This window comes from Ochotona curzoniae, unplaced genomic scaffold (genome assembly GCF_017591425.1).
Source record: "Ochotona curzoniae isolate NIBS_2020 unplaced genomic scaffold, NIBS_Ocur_1.0 contig_883, whole genome shotgun sequence".
Taxonomy (NCBI): Eukaryota; Metazoa; Chordata; class Mammalia; order Lagomorpha; family Ochotonidae; genus Ochotona; species Ochotona curzoniae.
The window spans coordinates 67,032,070-67,052,628 of NW_024466599.1; positions in this window are offsets into that span (position 1 = coordinate 67,032,070).

Here is a 20,559-nt window from a genome sequence, read left to right on the forward strand (position 1 = left end):
TTTCTTGCTGGTCTCCCATGTGGGTTCAGAAAGTTAGATGGGAAGTAGAACAGCCAAGACTTGAACTGATTGCCATTTGGGATGCCAGGACTGCAGGCTGTGGCTTTACCCACCAAGTCACAGCACTGGCTGCAGCATAAACTTTAAAACGAAAGCATGATTCAGTACATTCAGATGGTAGAAAGTGATACAATTTTTAAGAATACAACTAATAAATGAGGTAAAATGATGAAATACTTAGATCTTTCACAAAGTCTTAAACATCCTGTGGAATTAACTACTTTCTCAATTAGTCACAAATGCTCAAAAGCGCATTTATTTTTCCTGTGAAGTGAGCATAAATTCTTTTCTCATTGGAAAATTCATTTTGCTACTAGATTGATATAACTTCACAATGTCAGGTTATTAAATTATACATTTGGTCCCCATAAAATTGGAAAAATGACACTGATATGACAATCACATTTCCTCCGTAATCAGTGAGTTATTTTTCTATGAGAGATGTGACTAAAAAGGGGGAGATAATTTGTTGAATGATCTAATTGCTTTCTCTATAGATAAATCTGTTAAGCATTATATCACATTTCAGAAATGACCTCATAATGTGGATAATTCGCTAATGTCTCACATCATTCTCAATCCTCTCACCAAGTGTACACCAATTCACCTAAAGTACATGTATGATTTTTTATATATCCATGAAGAATGGGTGACAACTGGTCACAGACTTCCTTGGCATATCTCTTACATAGTAACATTAATTTTTTTTAACAAATTGTTTCATTTCTTTGTTTATTTTGGAAAGCAGAGTGATACCGAGTGAGGGAAATCAAAAAACAAGAGAGATTTCAATTCCGTTCACTCCCCAGATGGCTGCAATAGTCTGCTCTGGGCCACGCAAAGGCCAGGAGCAAAAACTCTACCTGGATCTCTCACATGGGTAGAGATGATCCAAAGACTTGTATCGTATGCTGTCTTCCCAATTGCATTAGGAGGAAGCTGGATTGGAAGTAGAGCATCCAAGACTCAAACAGCACTTTAGTATGGGAGGCCGACATTGCAACCGTGGCTTAACCTGTTACTCCAGAATGCAGGCCTCAAGTTGGTATATTTAAACTAATGTTGAAACTACTGTGCTTTTTGAGTCAAGAACATTAATTCTACATTTCAACTCAGACAACATTCATGTCTCTAATTTCTAAAATTTTTACAACGCTTCATACATAAAGTAACAGAAAAGTGTGTTATTCTTCTTATGTATAATAATAAAAAATATATTTTTAAAAGATAGGTATGAGTATTATCTAAACTCATCTGTGTTGATTATTGTCTCTGTTAAAAAATAATTGAAATGTTAACAGCTTCTACTTCAACTTAAATAGTGAACAATGGCATTCTTTCACACTATTTGCAATGCTGTAAGACTGACTGACAGGCTGTGTAGAATGTGCAAATAGCTCTCTTTGACACATTGTGAAAACTGACAGTCGTTTGTGGGGTGAAGCAGTATGAACAAATCAGTAGGTAAAATTAAAAACTGCTTGAAAAATCTGAACATCACTGAGGAATTCTAGGTCAAGGTTTAATTAGGTTTAAGAAGATTAAGGAGAATTTACATAATTTTAAATTACTAAAGGAAAATATGACAGCAGCCTTAATATACAGGGATTGATTTACTATGGTTAATTGCAAAACACCAAAGAAATTCTAATATCAGATAATACACCTGGCACATAAGTATATCTTAAATTGGTGGAGAAAAATGAATGCATGGCATTGGAAAATTGTGAACTTAAGACTTCTTATGATATGATTATTAGGAAAAAGTGTTGTGTTTCTCTCTGAGGCACCTATCATGGTTACAACAATATGCTGATATCTCTGTCTGAGCAGTCTTTTATTAGAGAGAAATGGCTTCTTGAAATAAGGAAAAATAAATTCAATCACTTTTCTGATAAGGAATTGAAGACCAGATAAACTATAAACCTTTCTAAGATTATCCAAAGTAATAAGATTGATACAGGCACATCCACTTATATCAAAAACCTGAGTAAACAAACAGAATAGGTAAGATACAACTTTAAGAGAACTGTGCAAATGAAAAAAAAATAACTTGTATCAAATGGTTAACTTCTTTTAAAACCTGTGGTATGCTGTAATCCCAATTTTTTTTAAAAGTGCTTACAAAATAATGGAAATTGTACATCAAGAGTGTAATTATGTCTTTAGGTGAACAGAACACTGCCACCTTAAATCCTATTAAGACCTCTCAAGTGCAACTTTCTGTACATTAGAATTATCCTTTTGGACTTCAAGATGTAACAGAGAGATAAAGTTGGTAGAGAATGTTGCAAAAATGCAAGTCTTAGAGCAAATCATCAGATAGGTATTAATGCCAAGGAAAAGATAAAATAATTTTATAGGAACTGGCAAAAAGTTACTGTGTCAGTAATCTCCTTTTTGTCTCAAATTAGAATATGTTTGTGTCCAGCTTAATTGCACTCATTTACTTGCTTTCACATCATTCGTTGGCCTTATTTTTTCTGTCCTGCACAAGGTAGACTTGTTAATTTCCAATATATCACAGGATAGTCTCCAATTAAAAATGAATGAAACCCAGGAGGACAAGCTAAGCTGATTCAACTCAAATTAGGTCTGTGTAGATCATGAGTTTCAGCAGTGAAAGAAAAAAAATTGCTTAAAAGAAACCAGATTTTACACAATGAAAAGAATTGCAGCAATACTGCAAGACAGAAATTACTCTTTAACTATGAAGCTGTTGATATTGCCACTATAGTCCTGTCAGAACCGATAGTTGGCAAAATCCGTTGGTCATCAGAGTCATGTATTCTTTTAAAAAATTATTGATGGATTTATTTTCATCTATTGGAAAGAGTAATAATAAGGGGTAAGGATTTTGGCCTAGGCATGAAATCTCCATCCTGTGCAATTGTCAAGGACAGGGGGAGGAAGAAGCGTATAACTCCAATAGACTTGTCCCTATGGGTGCCATGGTTGTCCCCAGGGGTGCCAGGGCTCGAAGCATTTGAACAAATACCTGTTGCCTCCCAGAATTCAACACTGGGTAACTTTGGAAGCTTTGGAAGCGAACTATCAGAGACTCCAACTGGCACCTCCATGTGAGATACAGTCATCAAAGGCAGCTGAACACCCCAGAACCATGTTTCTATGTTCTTTCAGAATAGAATAGTCTTAGAATGAGTAGTCTCAGAGTAGCTATGTAAATTATTGTAAGGGAATGCCTCTTCCTGCTCTTAATATGTCCTGACACACTATTTTGTAGGTAATTCCAATGATCATCCAAATTAGAGGTTCATAAGTTAAATAATCCTAAGCATTTAATTTTGTTTCTAAAGGTGGGAGGCTGATTGTGAGATCATTTCAAAGCATCTTTGGATTGCATGTTTTATAATCCTGATGCCAATTCTTTGCTAGTCCATGGATTTCTTCTAGAGAGTACTTGATAAATGATCATTCAGCTTCACTCAGGGGAAGCTTAATCTCTGTGGAGACTGGTTCGCCTTTGGACAAATGATAGGTCGTTGGCCAACTGATGGTCCTTCAAATACTTAAAGACAAATCCAGTATGTTTTCTGTATCATTTTGTACCAAGGTTCAAAAGATGTGAAGATTATAGCCATAAAAGAGTACATTTTGTTCAGGATAAACAATTTAAAACGGGACAAGTTCGCAGAATCAATAAGATGACGTTTCACTAGAAAAGAAGAAAAATTAATGCAATGATTTGACAGTCTTATATCAATACATGCATTTAGAGGATATGTTGCCAATAGAAAGGCTGAGGAAAATTGTAAGAGTTCTATATCTATCAACAGATGGGGAATGGTAAAACCCAAAGTGAAGGACAGACTTAAAGTGTAAGTTGCACACATTTGAATATGTTTTAAAGGTAAAGTTTATAGATTACAGCATGTTCCTTAAAAGCCATGTTGGTATTCTATTATTCCATTCGTATTGAGGAAATTTTAATAAAATCGTTATCCAAATGTAAGTGTGTCTATACTCATGCATAATAACACATGATTAATTTTTATAATCCAGTCATAATTCAGTAAACAGAGAATAAAGGAGATATGATAATATCCTTCTTAAACATTAAGGTATCATGATAAAAATACATTATATGTTAAATTCAGAAATGTATGTAAGTCGTAGCTTGCCTCTGGATGCAGAGGAGAAGAAATAAGTGTAAACCCAGTTTACAAGTCAGGGAAGATTATTAAATGTACTTGAAATTCTGCTGTTATTAGTGACAGTCATACCTTATATATAACAAAAGTTCCTATACCTGTAGTTTTGCCTCTTTTATTATGTTTATAATCAAACTTTTGTTCTCTTTTTTAAAAAGAGCTGCATTTATTTTTTATTGTAAAGGCCAATTTGCAGAGAGAAAGATCTTCCATATGCTGGTTCACTCCCCAAGTGGCTACATAAACAGTCGACCCAAAACCAGGAGCAAGCTTCCTCCAGGTCTCCAACACAGGTGCAGGGTCCCAAGGCTTTGGGCTATCCTCTACCACTTTTCCAGGTCACAAGCAGGGAACTGGATGAGAAGTGGAGCTGCCAAGACATGAAGCACACACATATGGGATTCCAGTGCTTGCAAGGTGAGGATTTAGCCACTGAGCTATTGCACCAGGTCGTTAATTCTTCCTTATTCAGTGTTACTTTTTTTTCATATACAGTTGTTATTGTAACGTCAGCATAAATGAAAATTTATACTTTTCATTTTTCCAAATGGCTGCATCAAAAGTAAATCTTTTGGAGCTTGAATCATGGCACAGCAGGCTAATCATTAGCTTGCAGTACCGGCATTTCACATGAGTGCTGGTTCAGACCCCAGCTCCTCCACTTTTCCTCCAGCTTCTGCTAGTGGTCCAGGAAAGCAATGGAGGATGACCCAAGGACTTGGGCCCCAAATCCATGTGAGAGACCTGTAAGAAGTTCAAGGTTCCAGCTCAGCCTGTCTCTGGCTGTTGCAGCTATGTGAGGAATGAGCCAGTAGTTGCAAGTTCTCTCCCTCTCTTTCCTTCTCTGTAACTCTAAATTTCAAGTAAAATAAATAGTCACAATAACTTTGTGTATAAAAAAATCAAAATCTTCAATAATTTTAATCTATTTATTATGGATATTTTAATATCAATATTATTGATCAAGTTTACTATAAATATTTTAACCTTTAGGTTCAAGGACTTAAACATTTCTTGCTATTCAATGTGTGTATTTTTGGGAATTTTATTTATCCTTTCTCAAGAGACAAGCCTACACTTACTTTTCTCTTATTTTAAACACAAAATTAATAATAATATCCCTAGTGTATATCTCTACTTTTGAACCTCTGTCAGCTTCTAATACTTTATCTGCAAGTTTTCTCAACATTTTTCTTGGATGTTAGACTATATTATCTTTCAAATTCAATAGATATTAGAGTTCTAACTAACCCAGAGATCATCTAAGCAGATCTCAAGTTCCAGATAAATATATATTATACAAGTCTCAATTTGTAGTCAGTTAGATAATATGAATAGCATAGAGAATAACATGGAAGTTCTGAATTACTCAGTATCTCCTCATATCTTAACATTTCACTATTGTCAAATTCAATACTTGGAAATCAAATGTTTCTTTCATATATTTAATAGTCATTTTAGGTTAATTCAACTAATGAACTCTGATAGCTAATTAAGGGAATCTGACATATTATATATTCAATAGTCCCTAAAAGATTTTGGAAAATGAGATTTTGAAAAAATTAAAAAGTATTTAAAAAATGTTTTATACAAAACTAAAGCCTTGCAAACTTGTCATGACACATCAGTGTGGGACCTTCTTTCCTTCACCAAGAAGCATGAAAACAACCTTCATCAGAGAACTGTGAATTCTGAGCAAACATCAGAAGCACCGTGAATCTTTGATGGTTTGCTAAAAATATACTTGGACATGTTGGAAAGTAAGCAGTGATATACAGAAATGATACATTTCTGAAAGGAACAAGATACTCTTGAAGATGAAGTCTACAGTCAAGGATCTCCTTCAATTCCTTAGGAAAAACATTTATTCTTTTAATGTCCTAATTGAATAAGATTGCCCATTATTAACAGTGACAACAGCAAACACTATAGATGTAAATAGTTCTACCGTGAACCTTGGAATTGCGGGGTTTGTTTTTTAGAAATGAAATTGATCTTTTTTATTTTTATGTTTTGGTTTCATTATACCACAAATATTTTGGTATATATTTGATGATGTCCAAAATTGGCTCACACACAGATTTGTTGGAATGAGTTGGAATGAGTTTGGAAAGTTTTGAGGACTTACACAGTAATTTGCTGCGAATTTATTGTCTTGGATCTTGTTCGTTGATACACTTCATGTACAATGCCTGAAAGCTTGCCGTCTTCAACAACTTTGTTAGTGTCCTGTTGGGACTGGCACTGTGGTGCAGCAGACACTATTACTACTGAATAAAACAATAATTTCAGTTAGGAGTTACTGTTTGGGTTTGGCTACTCCACTTCTGTTCCAGTCCCTGTTAACATGTCTGTAAAAGTAGTAGAACACAGCCCTAGTACTTGACACCTGCCAACCATTAGTGAGCCCAAATAGAGTTCTAAGCTCTTAGCTTTGGTCTGATCCAGACCTGGCCCTTGCAGTCATACAGGGTGTGACCAAGAGACATGAAAGATTTCTCTCTCTCTCTGCCTTTCAAAAGGCAAAACAAAAAACTGAATTTTTTTTTTAAAGTAAAACATGGAAGCAACCGAAATGCCCATCAGCAGAAGATTGGATAAGAAAGCTTTGGTTCATCTACTCCATGGAATACTACTCAGCTATTAAAAAAAACAAAATGCAGTTCTTTGTGGCTAAATGGGCACAACTGGAAACTATAATGCTAAGGGAAATGAGCGAATCCCAAAAGATTAGATACCACATGTTTGCCTTGATTTAACCTGTAATTTTTTGTTTGGTTGTTTGTTATTTTTTGAACCTGTCATTGATACTGTCTCAACCCAGATGTTTCGAAGAAGGGAACTTGCATTATTTTTAACATATTGTTTACCCAATACTATGTCAATTAATTCCATAATGTTGTATATTGATACTGAGGCCTTGTTGGGGCTTTTAACTGACCGGATCTTTACTCTGTTAGACCTATCTTCAGACCATAGAAGGTCTCCCCAAGAGGCCACTGAACTTATCTGGACAATAAGACGCTGAACTTTATGCTAGGCAAGTGTTTGCAAGCAATGAATCTCAACTGAACTTGAACTATGGTTATGCAACAAGGTGGAGGAATCCACCATGGGGGGAGGGGTATGGGAGGGGTGGGGGGAATCCCCAGTGCCTATAAAACTGTACTACATAATACAATGTAAGCAACAATAAAAAAAAAAAAGTAAAACAGAAAAATAATGCTCCAGCCAAATTTAGATGTCTGGAATGGCCTGTCCCAAGGGAATACTGTTGGTAACTATTTAAAATAGCAAAAAACATAGCCATTTAAAATACCCCCAAAATGATCTAAAGACATTCTAAGAATTAAGAAGCAAATAGGTTACAAATATACTAAATTGTGGTGAGAGCTTGTAGCAGATGGCTACAGCTATCGGCTACCTCTTGCTTGTCATACTAAGAGTATGGTAACAGAAGAACCAATTTTAACATGACTGAAAACACTGTGCGACCCATTCCCTCAGTAACCATTAAAAGATACAATACTTCAACATGAGAAACTCATTATCAGAATTTCTTTTCTCTACTCCCAAATGTGAAAAACTGAACTGCTAATCAGTGTGCTTCAGAGCTGGAGACCCTCTTCCTTAAGTTCTTCCCTTTACAAATAGGGCTACCTGTGAAATGGAGTCCAGAATGCTTTGGCATCAGAGTTGTTCAAAATTTCTCAGAGGACCAATGGTTAATATCAGGAAAACTAACTTGAGGCGCCAACAGGCTAATGCACCCAGCTAATGGCTGCATGATGAGAGGATGGTATAACACTCTTGAAGAAATGGGGCTCTGCCCTCCATTTAGGACTGCGACAGGGAGGAGGTCAGGTTTATGACTAACTGGTACAGGCATTCAGTAAGAACAAAGAGCTCCAAAGATCTCAAAGAAATTGAAAATCTAGTGATATGTAACTGTAGCAGTACAGGGTCTTGCCTCTCTAAATACTTAACGCATCTTTACCAAACACTAGAGTCCCTTTACTCCCTGTTCTAGAACCTACTAGCCAAGTTCAGTAACAATAACAGAATGAATTCACAAAACCTGTTAGATGGGAATTCTATGAACCTTTAAAAGAATGCAATCAATATATACAGGATTCATTTTGTTCCTCTTACATTTAAGCTTGATCATAAACTTTTACATCATCACTTACAAATAACACATTGGATTAATTTTTCAGTTCTGATTAAATGTAATTGACAAGTCTTTCCCAACCCAAATTTATAAAATTGAAATCTGTGAAAACAAAAACCAAACTGCAAATTATGGTGTCTATTTTTTTCTGAACATAGTATTTTGAGTAGTAGTTTATTCAGATAAGAAAAGCAGGGGATTTCATTGAGACACAGCAATTTAAGCATTGCTAGCAAAGCAAGCATTCCATATTTTAGCACTAATTCCAGTGTTGGATGTGTATAAAGATGTAAAGTAACCTCCATGATGTTAATTAGTTTTCCTCACTTTAGAAGATGCTTAAAAATATTTTAGAGTGCATGGACACTTCATTTTCTTTACCCAATTTGTTGATGGGCAACAAAATGGATGCAACTGGAAACCATTATGCTTGATGAAATAAGCCAGCCCCACAAAATAATACCATATGTTTCCCCTTATCTGTGGCAACTAATACAGTTAAGATATATGATAGTTATATCAAAGTTAAGATATATCATATGTTTTATTTTTCTTATGTGGTATAATCTGCTTTCCTTTCTTCAGTCCCTAACGTTCTACATGTCTAAGTTGAAAAATCAAACAATTCAGCAAGGAATCTTTGGATATAGTTTTCTTTTAAGCAAATGTCAGACTCACTAGCCATGGTGTTCACCTTCTGTACAGTAATGCACATGGGTGCTGGAATCCATTCATGCCTTTCATTTTGATATGGTTAGACACTGGAGGATGAAAGAGTCACTGAAATTCTGTTCTCATTCTGCTTAGTATGACATGATCAACATCATGTGCCTCTGAACCAAGAGACTTCTATCTTGTACCATCATTCATAAAAAATAGGTAAACAACCTACTTAGCCTGCAGGTTAAAGACAAAGACTTTATGAAAAGATGCATATGTTGGAATGTTTATTGGGAATGCTACCTAGGGGTGAAGCGAAAAGGAGTATTTTGGCAGAAGAACTTCAAACATTAGGCAAGGTTTGCTTACAGATTGACTCCAAGGAAGAGACATGATCTTCAGCCCAGTGATTTATCTGCTTAAAATTTTACAAAAAATACAGTAAATATATGGTGATGTATTACAGAATGTAGTAAAAGTACAAGCTGGCAACGTAAAATTATTTCTGCTAAAATAATGAATTTGCTTTTTTTTTTTTTTTTATTGTTGCTTACATTGTATTATGTAGTACAGTTTTATAGGCACTGGGGATTCCCCCCACCCCTCCCATACCCCTCCCCCCATGGTGGATTCCTCCACCTTGTTGCATAACCATAGTTCAAGTTCAGTTGAGATTCATTGCTTGCAAACACTTGCCTAGCATAAAGTTCAGCGTCTTATTGTCCAGATAAGTTCAGTGGCCTCTTGGGGAGACCTTCTATGGTCTGAAGATAGGTCTAACAGAGTAAAGATCCGGTCAGTTAAAAGCCCCAACAAGGCCTCAGTATCAATATACAACATTATGGAATTAATTGACATAGTATTGGGTAAACAATATGTTAAAAATGCTTCTCTATTCAATGCAATGAAATTTTGAGTTTTAAAAATACTCTGTTTTAATCCAATACTGTCTCAAAATTCTAGGTTACTTGTGCAAATTGTTAACTCTGATAAATTTATGACTCCTATTTAAAAGTCATAAAATATTATTAGTTTGTTAGCTAGTAATAGCAAATTGAACTTTAACATAGTTTTCTCAATTAAATTCTACCTAATATTCACACTTTGATATTTTCTTAAATAAAATTCAGACACCTGAAGTATAGCGTCCAAACATATGAAATACAAACACAGAGCAGCTGAGTTAGAATTCTCACACAAACTCTTATTGTTTCTTTATGTAGGGAGCAATGTTTACTAGCCCCTGCTACAAATATGTGTTCAGAAGGAATAGGAAGGTAACTAAATTTAGATTAAAGGGTTAAGTAAACATTCAGTTTGTGGTTGTGGCAAGAGTAAGATCTCAATAAACTTTAACTATTTTTATTGCATCTATTTCAATTATGTCCAGATTATTCCCTTCTCATAAAAAATATACTCAGGTAAAACAAATCATCACTTGAATCGCTTTATTGGGTTTGTAAGAGCATAGACAATATCTCACTGAACTGTGTATCATCAGTGCCTATTACAGTCCTCAACACACAAAGTGAACATAATCATTTGTTGAAGGAATGAATCAATGCATGCATAATAACGATTTCTCCATATTGCTAAGTTTGAACCAGAACTATAATGCTATACTTAGATATAATTATTGTAAGTTAAGATGTCTTGAGAAAGAAACACAGTATTTGAGTACAGTGGTGGCAAGCATCCGGGAATGTTTGTTCAACAGTGGAAATTTGCGAACATCACACATATGTTGCTCTTACTGCTTTGTGCACTTGACAGAGTCTTTCTTTACTCTTCATTATAAGCATATTAGTATATCAACTGGCAGTGACAAAGCAGTAAAGCAATGACACATTTTCTTATTATTCATGGTGATCAGCACACTGTTACATGAATTCATGCATAGTGACACCTAAAGAAAGATGCCTGATTTCTTTTGCGGGACATCATGGAACAGCTGGTACTGACATACAGCTTGAAGGGTGTGCAAAACTGAATGGAATTGGGAGATGGCAGAGGATGAGGTCTTGGGGAGAGAATTTTGGATAGTCAATCACAGTAGTAATATCTATGAAGTAACATATGAGAATGAGGGAACTAATTCAAAACAGTGTATAATAGAGCTTAGTGTGTTGAAAACTGAGAGAAAGAAAATTAGGGACTAGAAGATGTGAGAGGTAAGATGGGTATGCCTTTGTTCAGTTGCCCCTAAAACAGAGCCTGAGCTCGATGCAGACATATTATTTGGTGGGTTATACAGGAAGTAGATGTCAACGTACAAAAGTAATAAGACAAAATTGGAGAGATAACGTAAGCGTAAGTTATAATGGATATTTCTGTGCACAATGGATGCTCCATATCACCAGGCCTGTTGAGGAGGGCAAGTAAAAGCTCCTAGAATTATGCTCTCAGGAGTGTGAGGAAGATTTATTTTCTGCCAAAAGTCATTGGATATTTGTAAAATCATTTGTGAATCATAGAAAATCAACAACTTAAAAATTAGCATGTTACAGATTTTCTGAATTTCAAGTACAACTTGTGGTTACCCTGGCAGGACAGGACCAAATGACTTAGCACGAGATGAGAATTGAACTTTACCAAGAATTGATATGTACAGATATATATGAAATGGAGACATCAATTTTACTGCTACTGTCAAAATTCTGGCAAAGTAAGAATGATGCATGTAGTTCGTCCCTTCCTTTTCCTAGGTCTCCATTTATAATTCTCTCAGTTTAGGAATAATGTGCATTTTGCCTCCATAAACACTTGTTCTTATATTCACATCTAAGAAAAAATTAGAGCAGATATTTTCTCTTTTTACCACTCATAAAATCAAGTCTAAAGATAGTAAAGAGGTCTAAAGAAAGCAAAGTAGACATGGATAAGGTCATCCAGTCAATAAAAGGCTAAATTAGAATTTTGAAAGCAGTTTCTGTAAGCCCAGTTCCATTTTAATGTGTCCATGTGTGAACATACTAAAGTAGAATTCCATATATAGAGTTCCTTCCTTCTGTGTTTTAAAATGGAATTTATGAATCTATGAATTTAGAAAGCAGAAAGCTCTGAGGGAAACTGTTTCACTGCCTGATTGATAACAGAGCAGGTATATATTTTCTTTAACTGCAAAAAAAAAAATCTAGCTGCTTGTAATAACACACATTTCTGTTTTGTGCTTTCAGGATTCAGAAATCCAGCATGCTGTGTTTAACCAAGGACTGATTCAGCTGAAACATTCACCAAGGCAGTTGCTCTCATCTGGTGCTTGGTTTTGTTTTTCAACACCATTAGTCGTTAGCTGAATCGATTTCTTTATCATCATATTAACATGGCCTCCCCCATTTTAAACCAATAACAACAGGTAAAACTTCTGTCATTCGGTAAATTATTGTGCTTCTTTCCACATTACTCTTTCTTTAAGGTCACCTCTGTTGTAAATAATCTGGATTCTCTTCCTGCCTCTCTGGTCCACTAATCTTGTAACCGTATGGGTTTAAATTTTCAGAGCTTCACTTGTAAATATATATAGTATTGAAATATATATATTTCAACAGATTATCTACGCATAAAAATGACCCTAGAGTTTCTAAGTTTTAGTTCTTTGAATATACAGTTGGATAACAAAGATATAGTTTTTGCAAAATATATGGCAAGAATTTGATTCTGCTCAATAAAGGTTAATTAAGTAAAAAAAGCAAAAGGATAAATATGAGCAACAATTTTTAACGTATCCATATTTCACAAAAGGGAAAATTAGGCTAATATATAGAACATGTAAGATTCATCATATGATTCATGCATGACTAAAAATTGTATTAACTTTATTCATATGAAACTCAGTATCTGATAACTACAAGTCACAAACAGTAATTATTCAGACTGGTGTCACTCAAAAAAGATTATGAAATGATGCAAAACAATGAAAATTCAATTCTATGGAAATCTCCCAGTTGACCATGTTATAAATTTGTTTAATGTCCTTGATGTTTTGGAATGAACTTTTATATTTGTCTACATTTCTGAACTTCGCCTGTACTTCATCACCTTTGACATAATCAAATTTTTCCCTCCTATTTAAACCCCAACACACCCATAGTAGCTGATCACAACCAAAGCTAATCGTCAGTTACATAAATTCCTCCTTTCCATTATGTTCTATTTTACACAGCTTACAGCATCCAAGGGAAAGCTCAAAAGGTAACGTATACAGACCTCTGCAAGGACACAATTTCACATATCTCATCATTGCTTACCCTCTTTTCCTGTGCTTTTCTCTCCTGAACTCTGTCCTTGCCCTTGTGTTTTGATTGAGCTCCTCCACACTGACAGGTTTCTCATAGATATCCTATGAGTGTACTGCTGCCTTCTCTGGAATATCTGAGTAATAAGTTTTTGCTTTTTCACACACGTTGATTTTTCTTTCCTATTTATATTCCACTTCAAACACATGCACACATACCCTAACTTACTACTCTCCTTCTCATCAGCATTCCAGTTGGTAGCTATCTTGAATTATGGCTACTCCAATGAGAGATAATTCAAGGTCATATTAGAAAAGTCCATAATAATTAGAATATTAAAATTGAATTATTAATAAATATTCCATAGCAAAACTGTTTTTATGCCTTCATTTTGCAGTTTTATAGATTACATTGCATTAAATAAACATACTAAATATAAACCAACGAGGGTAATATTTAAAAATATAGTTCTTTTAACAGTATGTTTTGCCAAGGACAAAGTTCTATCTTTTCTACATATGTATTTAATTTCATTCTTAACTACCGAGAACACTGTTTAAAACAACAACAGGCTCCAGCGCATAATGATTAAATCCTCACCTTGCATGTTCCAGGATCCCATATGGGTGCTGCTTCATGTCCTGCATGCCCCACTTCCCATCCAGCTCCCTACTTGTGACTTAGGAAAGCAGTAGAGAATAGCCCGGAGCCTTGGGACTCTGCACCCTGTGGGACGCCTAGAAGAAGCTCCTGGCTCCTGGCTTCGGATAGGCTTAGTTCCAGTCATTGAAGCCACTTGGAGAGTGAACCAATGGATGAATATTTTTCTCTCTCCTCTCTGTAGATCTTACTTTCCAATAAAAGTAAAAAAGAATATGTTTTTTTGTTAAAAGGATAGTATAGCAAAATGGGTGCATTAAAAGTATCATGTTCATTGAGAATGCAAATGTTAATCAAAACCAAAACTTGATTAAAAAAACCTGAAAGTAGCAAGAGTATATGTAATGGAGTAAATTTAAGGAGTTGAAGTTTACAAAAGTCTTGAAATTAAAAAAAAAAAGTTTATTTATTTTTAATTGACAAGTCAAATATACAGAGAGAAAAGAGACAGAGAGGAAGGTCTTCCACCCATTGATTCAGTTCCCAAGCAGTGCCCATATGGGATCCTGGTGCACACAAGGTGGGGCCTTTAGCCACTAGACTAGTGCACCGGGCACTAAAAGTCTTGAAATTTTAACATAGATTTCTGTATACCCGTCCGTGAAAAGGCATACATTCTCCCTTCTCAGTTTTTGTCAATGGAGTTGTATCACAGGAAACACTCTGAAATGAATGCCTAGTGGCAGAACATTTATCAATGGATGACCTCAGTCTATACAACTTTAAGAAAGTGAAAGTAGAACTCTGTAGAATTACAAGGTGACCTGCGATTCATTTGCAACAAGGTCTTTGTAAATCTATGTCGGCCATTGACTGGCATCACAGAAAGAGAGAAAAATAATAAAAAAATAAATAAAAACCTTGGGTCAGATAATTTCTTGCAGCTAATGACAATTCCTGTTGAGAGTGAGAACTATGATTTATCAATAGCCAGTATTCCCAGCCACTGAATGATGAGTAGTACCTTAGGTTTCCTTGCTGCCCTAACAAATCGCCACTTGCGCGTATAAATTCAGCAACATCCAACTGGGTTTTTCTCAGGCTATATCACTCTGACTCTGACGTTTTTACCTCCCTTTTCCTTAAAAGCTGCTTCAGATTACATTGGGTTAAGACAGTCCTCACCATTCTATCACAAAGTCTTCATTCCTGTTGCAGTTTTAAATCTACTTTGTCATGTAACAGACATTTTTGAGGAGCCATTATTCTGCTTATGAGAGATAAACTGATCTTGTAGAAAATATTTGAGTGGTGCACACAAAATATAGCTGCCAGAATTAATGGATGTGTGAATAGGATCCTCTGTCTAAATCTTAGAGTCTGGCACTGCAGTCTGCTATTTGCTGCTTCAGTATGATCACTACTTACAACTTTACTGAATTAATATGTATGAGCCATAAATCAAAACACTGTAAATTTATAATTACATGTTTAGTAAGTTGATAGAGATGTGCAAATATTCCAACAAATCAACATTCATGAATTTTTGTTAACCTAGTAATCCCTAACCTATAACCCCACATAATTTTTGTCAGTTCTCATTTCCACTGCTAGTCTTAGATAGTTTAACAAAATGGGTGTATTAAAAGTGTCATGTTCATTGGGAATGCAAATGCTTTTAATTCCTATAACTTGCAAATTCCGGACGTTTTTTATAAATGTAATAATACAACATTTAGCCCTTTGTATCTGACAAATGTGATATGGCTATAGCACATGTGGTTTATTCATTTGTTGGTTAAAATATGCATACAAAGGCAAATATAAATACATATATACACACATATATATATGTTTTATTCTTTATATTAAATACCAGGGAGTGAAATTTTAAGACCATATGCTAGATACACGTTTCTGTTTCTTTTTATGAAACTACCAGCCTCCTTTCTAAAGTATCCAAATTATTTTTATTCACAAAAGCAATTCTTAAAACCTTCCATTTTTCCACATCTTTGACAACAGTTTCTTGTGTCCTGTTATCTCACTGTACTTCTCAAAAGGAAAGAATATTTTTACATGTGCATGTTGGGCCTTTATTAGTAATCTTTGGTGAAATGCCAGTTTGAAACATTCTGTCTACTGTTTACTTGGAAATTCTGTCTTTTAAATGTAAATTGGAAAAGTAACTTATGTGTTCTGAATGTAAGCACTTTATCAGATAGATACAGGACTTGCAATTATGGTTGTCTTTATTTTACGAATGTTATGGTTGTAAATAGAAAGTTTTATTGTATATTAAACTAACACTTTAAAGATTAACTTGTTTCAAAGTTAAAGTGACAGAGAGAAAAGACATTGTGTGTGTGTGTGTGTGTGTGTGTGAGAGAGAGAGAGAGAGAGAGAGAGAGAGAGAGAGAGAGAGAGAGAGAGATCCTTTGCTTGCTGTCTATTTGTCACACATCCAAGGATGGACCAGACTCTAGCAGGGAGGTTAGAACTTCACTTGGGCCATCTCATCCACTTCTTCCCCAGGAAGTTGGGATGAAAACAGAGCAGTCAGAACTAAACAACACTCTAAGATGTGCTCCTGGATTAACTGGCTCCCAGATTAAATAATGTTTTATGCATCATACTTTGATTCTAAAAGTATGCATAGCCCAAGGTCTTCCTATTAACTCAGGAAGTTTTATTTTATTTTTTATTCTATGGTATTAGCTCTTACATTTACAGATTCAGCTTATTGGACTAATTTTTAACATGATGTGGGGTAAGATCCTAAGCTTATCTTTAATTTCCACCTGGGTACGTAATTTTTCTGTGTCTATTGTTGAAAACGAATCATTTACCCATTAAGCTATTTTTTGTTTATTCTTTGTCAGTGATATATTAAATGTAGGAGTTTATTTCTAGATTTTTGATTTTGTCCCATTAGCTCATGTACGTATCTGTAAATGATTACATTATGTTGAGTACTGTAGTTTGATAGTAAGTTTAGAAGTTATACAATACATGCCTTCTCTTTACTTCCCTTGTAAAAATATTTTAGCTACTTTACAATCAGCTTGATAATGTCAAATGAAAAAGAAATCTACTAGTAAATATATGGAGATTGTATTAAGCCTATAGATCAATTTGGGGAAATTTTCATTATAAAATTATTGATTTTTCCAGTTTATATCTATGATAACCCATTGTGGCCACTTGGGGGATGAAGCAGTTGATGGAAGATTTTTCTCTCTGTCTCTCTTCTTTGTAAATCTGCTTTTCCAATAAAGATAGGTAGTTCTTAAAAAAAAAAGTGATATCAGAAATGATGTAATTACAACCCAGAGAATAAGATTTAATTAAAAAGCAGAATAAATAGAAACTAAAAAGTTTAGGTCTATAAAATCAGGAGCACTTCTGAGGAATTATTATGTACCAGCAATCTTCTAAATGCTTGACTTATTATTTCTCAATTATTTCTCACATCCATCCTGTACAACAGATTCTGCTATTACTCCCCTTTCTCAAATACGCTGCCTATGTCATGAAGTATTCAGTGAGCTAGTAGGTAGTGTAGCTAGAATCCAAACATGAGTGATCAAATCTAGATAGATTGTAGAAATCACATTTTTAAACACTGTGTTATGTGCATCAGGAGGAACAGCTTCCAGGCTACTATTCGGTAAAATCAAAGACAAGGTGGAAAGGTTAGAACACAAGCTGCTGGGATAACCACCATCTACTTAATGCTGAGCTGATGTTTCTTCCTTGTAGTTATATAAAATATGCATTATTTCATACGATGAAGCTAACTATGGAAAATAAAAATAATTCTGGACAGCTATTGTTATACAATATTTGAATTTATAACACGTTGCTTGGATTAATCATTTAATTCATTCAACACTCACTATGTATCAGAGGCTGCAATGTGCAAATAAATGTGAAGTTAGTTGGAATAAGACACTGTACAAATGAGATGATTTATGTAATTTGTGTATAGATATAATCTTTACAAGATATTAGGAGATAGAATTATTAAGATAATCTCCCTAAAGTAATAATATAATGAGCTAAATATGCTTCCTCTAACCACTCTTTGGCTTTTTATTCTATATGTAACTCTATCACAGAGAAACATAAGCCAAGTATGTAATTCATTATTTAAATTATTCTATTTGTTATCTTATATCTATATTTAAATTGGACGGGGACAGTACTTATTAAAAAAAATGCCCCCATGCTTCACATTATGCAGGTAATATCATCTATAAAATGTCTAACAGGTATACGAATTTTTTAAATAATCTATAATTATCTTCTGATTTATTTTATTTTATTTTTTAAACATTGATTACATAGCTGAGTGATGTGCACACCTATGTGGGTGGGAAGGGGCAAGGAATGAAGGAAGGTGGGTAGGACAAATATTTCAATTTTTCTTCTTTACTGTGTCCACAGGGAAGAAAACAAAGTTGGCCATTCCTTGCTGTCAAACCATATCAGCACCCAAGGATGAGAAAAAGTTCATTTTGTGACACACTAGAGATGCTGATGTGGAGAAGACTGCTCTAAGTGTGTTACTTAAGGGCTTTTGATAGTTCTGAGATGTCATCCACTTCATTGCACCAGGCTTGAGACAATCTTTGCAAGGTCTATTGGCTCATCAAATCCACTTTAGTACACCCACAGGCCCACGAACACTTTGCAAAGTTTGGCCAGTAGAGTGTTCCAACCTGTTCAGCTTTCCATCCTCTGATGAGGAAATCAGTCCTCTCTTAGCCTAGATGAGCTGCCTGTCATGTCCCCAGTGTGCATCTTGGCCTGCTGTCCACAGCACAGGCATCAGAAACTGTGCAGGCCCAGTTCTGACACATGTACTCCAAGGTTGGACCATTTGTGTTTTGATTTTCTCTGTGGTTGGGGTTTGAGTCCAGTCAGCTAGCTGAGGAGTCCCCCAAAGAAACCTCACCTGTAATGACCTCAGACTGGACCATTATGTGCACCAGCTAGTGCAGGGTTAGCCTCAGTATGTAACTTGTACCAACCAATGCACTTAGCAGTAGATGCAGCTGCCTGGTCAATTTCACCCCAGCCCCAACTCTCACATGAAACTGACAGGTGCCCAGACTAGCCAAGCCTTCCACATGCCTGGTCTATATACATGCCTGCAGGTACAGTGGTTCAGTTGGGATGATCTCCAATAATCCCCACCAGGATGGTTCTCAGCCCTTGCTTTTGCATATGCTGTCATGTATTGCACCCTATCTCAAACCAAATGCATCCCATCTGATTCCTACCAGCACCCATGCTTGCTACAGCCCAGCCTAGCCCAACATGCCTCCAGACCCAGCCCATACACAGGATGATGTGCACTGCCCCCTTATCCAGCCTGGTCTGCCCCTGGATCTTGCACTCACCAGCAGAAGCTATAGCCTAGAGTTCCCACAATTTCCCTACCATGCCTCAGATCTTGTACTTTCCAGAGTGTAATGCAGTCCAGTCTGACATAATTCACACCTTTTCTGGGCACTTGCCAGTGGGTGCTGTGGCCAAGCCCAGCCAGCCAGCACCCATTCTTATCCTAATGCACAAATCCAACATGTACTGCCTCCAGACCAGCCAGTCCCTAGTACCGCTTTCACATTCATTCACCAGTGGAATCAGCAGCCCAGGAAAGAATTGCTGAAGTTCCCCTGCCAGGCCTGTTCTCAGCCCAAGACTTATGCATGATAACAGGTGCTGAAGCCCAGTTTGAGATGGCTTCCTCCATTTTGGCATTTGCCAGAAGGTACTACAACCTGGCTTAGCCTGGCCTGATCCCTCCCCAACTCTGCAATGGGTGCAACAGCCAAGACCAATCTGTCCCACTCCCAGCCCTCACGTGAATTGGTGAGTATTGTAGTTCAATCCAGCCTTGCCTGATCCCATCCTGACTCTTAGTCATGTCAGTGTGTGCCGTGGACTAGCCTAGCTTGGCTTGCCCCCAGATCTGACTCACACAAATGGAGAGAGGTGCTGCAGTCCATACTGGTCTCATACTCACCTGTAGGAACTGTGGCCTTGCAGGGGAGTTCCCCAATATCCTGTCTGGCTCAGGATCTCATGTGTGATGGAGTACTGCAACCCTGCTTAGCATGGTCTATTATCAGCTGCAGCCGAGTTCAGCTTGGTTCCCTGTGTCAGGTAGGTTCTGGTCAGGTGAGTTCTACAGTCCAGTCTGGCTCAGCCTGTAACCACCCTCAGCTCTCTGCATAAACCAATGGGGTACTGTAGTCCCACAAGTTCCCTACAATATCTGCCCCCAAGATCAAGTACTCTGGCATTCTGATGAATGCTTCAGACCAGCCTGTCCTGGCCTACCCCCTGCCCTGACACTTACAAGTGGGTACTATGGTTTAGCCCAGCAAGGAATGCCCTCCACCCACTTTTATGTGTGCCAGTGGGTGATGGGTAATATTTTTTTTAGCCCAGTCCATGTCTCCCATGTGCGTGGGTATCTTGGCTTGCTCTATACATGTCCTCTGGTTTCCTCCCTCTAAACCACTCTGTCTCAACTCCTTTGTACCTGCTAATACAGTGGTCAGGTCCAAAGACGTCCCGAAAAGTCATTACTCCCTTGTCAAATATACCCTCAGTTGCTTCCATTCCAATATGTCCCCAGGTTCACTAC